Genomic DNA, 5,000 nt, shown 5'->3' with positions numbered 1-5,000 from the left:
GTAGTGGGATATAGTAGTGTGATACAGTAGTGTGTATAGTAGTGTGTTGTAGTGTGTATAGTAGTGTGATACAGTAGTGTGTATAGTAGTGTGTTGTAGTGTGTATAGTAATGGGATATAGTAGTGTGTGTAGTAGTGTGTTGTAGTGTGTATAGTAGTGTGTTGTAGTGTGTATAGTAGTGTGTTGTAGTGTGTATAGTAGTGGGATATAGTAGTGTGATACAGTAGTGTGTATAGTAGTGTGTTGTAGTGTGTATAGTAGTGTGATACAGTAGTGTGTATAGTAGTGTGTTGTAGTGTGTATAGTAATGGGATATAGTAGTGTGTGTAGTAGTGTGTTGTAGTGTGTATAGTAGTGTGTTGTAGTGTGTATAGTAGTGTGATACAGTAGTGTGTATAGTAGTGTGTTGTAGTGTGTATAGTAATGGGATGTAGTAGTGTGTGTAGTAGTGTGTTGTAGTGTGTATAGTAGTGTGATACAGTAGTGTGTATAGTAGTGTGTATACTAGTGTGTATACTAGTGTGTTGTAGTGTGTATAGTAGTGTGATACAGTAGTGTGTATAGTAGTGTGTTGTAGTGTGTATAGTAGTGTTATATAGTAGTGTGATACAGTAGTGTGTTGTAGTGTGTATAGTAGTGTGATATAGTAGTGGGATATTCTTTACTCTAGTATTTGAAATGATGCAGTGAAATCCAGCTGATCAGTAAAACACACTATGTGCTAACAGACACAAAAACCGGTGCATTACGTGTTGGGTGTTTTTTTTTCCTCTTTACTGCAGAAATCGGGAAGCCCCACAGAGGGTCTCAGAGGCGCACAGGGAGGGGTTAAAGGGGGAATTGCCTATGGCACGAGCTGGGCTTTTACGCAAAGACTTCTGGGTAACGTAGGGGCGCTCGCGCGCTTGCATGCACACATATACACAATAGAAGTAACACACGACATGGCAGGGTGAAAGGTTACGGCCGCCCACCCCCCAACTGTCTTTTTTTCTTTCTGTCTCTCTCTCTCACACACACTCACTCACAGACACACACACACACTCACTCAGGGCGGCTTCAAGTTGCAAATAATCAATGTCTGTGCTTGAAGCTGGGAGAAGGAAACTACTTGGATGGAGAAATATATATATATATATATATATATATATATATATATATATATATATATATATATATATATATATATATATATATATATATAAAATATGTGGGAAAGTGGGAAGACAATTTAATACGTGCATGATCTGAGCCTAAGCTTTATTCTTTGCTGAGTTGCAGCAAATTTTTATTAATTATTGAAATGATTTATTTACTTGCTTGCTTATTATAGCAGAGTCTAAATATACAGTTTAATTAATCCAGAGGTGTATTCTTTCTAGACAGCTTAATGCTTGGTATATTTTTTTTTATTTTTTTTTATTCATAATTAATTGATATGATGGCATGTATGAAAACTCTTAATTGCTAAACACAAAATGAATCACTGCACAAAAGGATGATAAAAAAAAATGCCGCACTTTTAGACTCATAGATTGTGTGTGTGTCGTGTGTGTGTGTGTGTGTGTGTGTGTGTGTGTGTGTGTGTGTGTGTGTGTGTGTGTGTGTGTGTGTGTGTGTGTGTGGTAGTCTTTTAAAGATTGAAATTAAAGGCAATTGCTACAACATTTAGCATGTAATCTATTTAATCTAATTGTTGGTCTATTTTTTTTATTTTATTTTTTTGTGGTAAAAAAAAAATGTAATGAAAAGCTCGTGGTTTTAGAGTAAAACTGAAGTAGTGTGTTGGGCGCTGGATATATTTTTTTTGGGGGGGGAAAGGGATACGGACTGTGGGGGAAACAGAAATGGAAAAAAAATGTCTGCTTTTCCTTTGTTCTGCTTTTTGTTCGAGGATTTTACCTCCGAAATCCATCAAATCTCACAATGTTCTTCATCAAACTTTATGCTGATGGGTACATTTTATGCTGAAAATTTACTCTCACCTGTGATGATATAAAAAAGAGCAGCGAAAACTCTTCTTTTTTTTTTTTTTCATTTGCCGAAAAAAGCGTCGTGTTTTTCCTCGAGCTGCGGTGGAGAGCAGTGCGGACCCCCCACTTCGGATGTGTGTGTGTGTGTGTGTGTCGGTCGTGTCTCATTCTCTGCACCCAGACTAAAGACGAGAGTCCAAGCACAGTAGATGTGTTTCCTTTTAGGTAATTAAATGTAAACTACACATTAATATCTTGTGTTAATCCGTGAACACTTCACCTTAACGTGACGCACGGATCTGCGCGCAAACAGCACACGTTTTTTGGGTCTCCATGTGGCAGTGTGTATTTGAGGCTAAATCGCTCTCACTGCTCTTGAATGGAAAAAGTGGGTGTAGTACATTTGAAGATTTCTGTGATTGCCCTGCTGTAGAGCTGTTGTTTAAATCATCTCCAATCAGCCTGCAAAATTCATCGCTCATATTCCTGTTAGCAACAAATAAGCGCTTAGAGGAACAAAAAAAAAAAAAAAAAAGGCACCACAAAATGAAAAGAAAAAAAAAAAGGAAAAATAGCTTGTGTTTTACTCGGAAGTAGAACGAGTTGATTTTTTGTTTCTTATTTATTAAAGCAGTGTGCGGCATCTGGACCAAAGCGACGCATTGATACTGAAGACATTTTGTCCAGCACATGTTTAATAACCTATTGTTTTATTGTGACTACCAATACAAGGCCACCGAGATGGAAAGAGGCTTTGAGTAAAGACCTTATCTGTTCCTGCAGAGTCACCACGAACAGGAAGCCTGGTTCTGCTCAACTTCGTGCAATTCACACTTTATTACACTGTACAGTATTTGGTGACTGTGCTTTTTTTTTTTTTTTTTTTTTTGGGGGGGGGGGGGTGTATCGAGTGTGTGTTCATTGTATTAATTGCACAGCTGAATTTTTATATCTCGTGTTTTACACCAGATCAGCACAAATCAACAAGCACACACATACAACATTAACGTGCACACACACGGATACACACGCGGATCAACCTTTATCGTTCACGTCACAATTTGGGAAATTTTTTTCTTGTGCCTTACAAAATTAATAAAACCTCGGAAAAAAATACGAGGGGATATAAATATAAAATTCTTAATAATATTTATTTTAAAAAAAACGCAATATTATGAATTGTATACATTTTATATTTTACAAAAGTAGCAACAATCTAAATAAAAAATTAAAATTAAAAAACCAAAAGACATGCAGATGATTGGATGGTTGGAGATTTGTACAATATCCGACGTCCGAACACTTTTGGGATTGGAGTTGGGGGATACAGTTCGTCTAAAGAGTGGGGGTCCGGGAATTTCTTAAGAGTTCATTATTTTGAAATAATATTGATCGATCATGTATATCAAAATAACACATCATCACCAAATCTGTTTTTATATATATATATATATATATATATATATATATATATATATATATATATATATATATATATATATATATATATATATATATATATATATATATATAGTCTTGTATATTACAAAACATAACTCAGGGAAGATCTGTTTTATACTGTGTTTTGTTTATAAGCCTCTTCTATGACCTTTGGTCTCCGATTTCCCCCTTTGAATTCATTCAAGGTCTAAAGAGAGACACTCATTTGCGCTGTTTGAGTACGAGCTTAATGGGTTTTGGGGGTTTTGTTCACGTCTTTATAGCCCAGTGTTGCTCATACACACCTTATACGTAACCAGATGTACAGTGGCCACGTGTGTTTAGAGATTTGTAAGTTTTGAAGGATTCTGAAATCTAGAAAACGTAGACATCATGCGGGGGAAAAACTTCCTTTTCCCCCTTACAGGGTTGTGTAACACAAGGCATCAGTGTTAGTTTAGTTTCTTATTCTCAATTTGACTGTAAATTAATTCAATAGATTTGGACACAATGTAGTTTGTGGTAAGAGAGAGTAGAGCAATATATGATGTAAATTGTTTTTACATTTAATTGGTGATATTTTTCATCACAATCATCGTCGTCGTTGTTATTGTTTTTATTTCAACTTGTTTCGACGTTAAAATCAGTCTGATATTTTTTTTGGAACGCTTTTATTTATTTTAAAATAAATGGCACTGAGTACACATAGAGTTGATCTTAGGGTTTTAATGTTAAGCCCTTTAAACTGCGTTACATTATTTTGCATAAAAATAAATCATAAATAGTTAAAATCACCCATGTTAATAAACACTCCATCATTAATTGGCCATAATAACACATAACGCTTAAATTCCCCTCATTGTTTCCCCAGAGACAACACGCTACATTAATTTCGGACATGAAAGAACGAACGAATGAATGAGTAAATGAATGAATGAATGAATGAATGAATGAATGAATGAATGAATGAATGAATGAACCGATCTGCTTTCAATAGTGAATAAGACAGACATTTCTCCAGTATTATACACAGTGTTTTGACTGATGGCAAAGCGCAGCATGGAGTTATTGATCTCTCTCTCTCTCTCTCTCTCTCTCTCTCTCTCTCTCTCTCTCTCTCTCGCTCTCTCTCTCTCTCTCTCTCTCTCTCTCTCTCTCTCTCTCTCTCTCTCTCTCTCTCTCTCTCTCTCGCTCTCTGTCTTTCTCTCTATCTCATGTCACGTATATGTCAGTACATACGCCCAAAACGAGGAAGAGGGGAATGGTTCATGAACACACACACACACACACACACACACACACACACCACACACACACACACACACACCACACACACACACACACACACGCACTATAGGAAATGAAGAAACGACTCGACTCGATATATGAAAACATTAATGGAAAAGTATATGAAAATGTTCTCTCACTGTCAGTCATTCACACACACACACACACACATAATACACACACACACACACACACACACACACACACACACACACACACACACACACACACACACACACACGCACGCACACACACACACACGCACACATTCAGGATCTCTCAGCCTTCTCGTGTTTTTT

Source organism: Silurus aristotelis, assembly GCF_946808225.1.
Source record: "Silurus aristotelis genome assembly, chromosome: 25".
In the NCBI taxonomy this organism is placed as follows: domain Eukaryota; kingdom Metazoa; phylum Chordata; class Actinopteri; order Siluriformes; family Siluridae; genus Silurus; species Silurus aristotelis.
The sequence above is the reverse complement of the archived record's forward strand: the minus strand, read 5'-3'. Positions refer to the sequence as shown.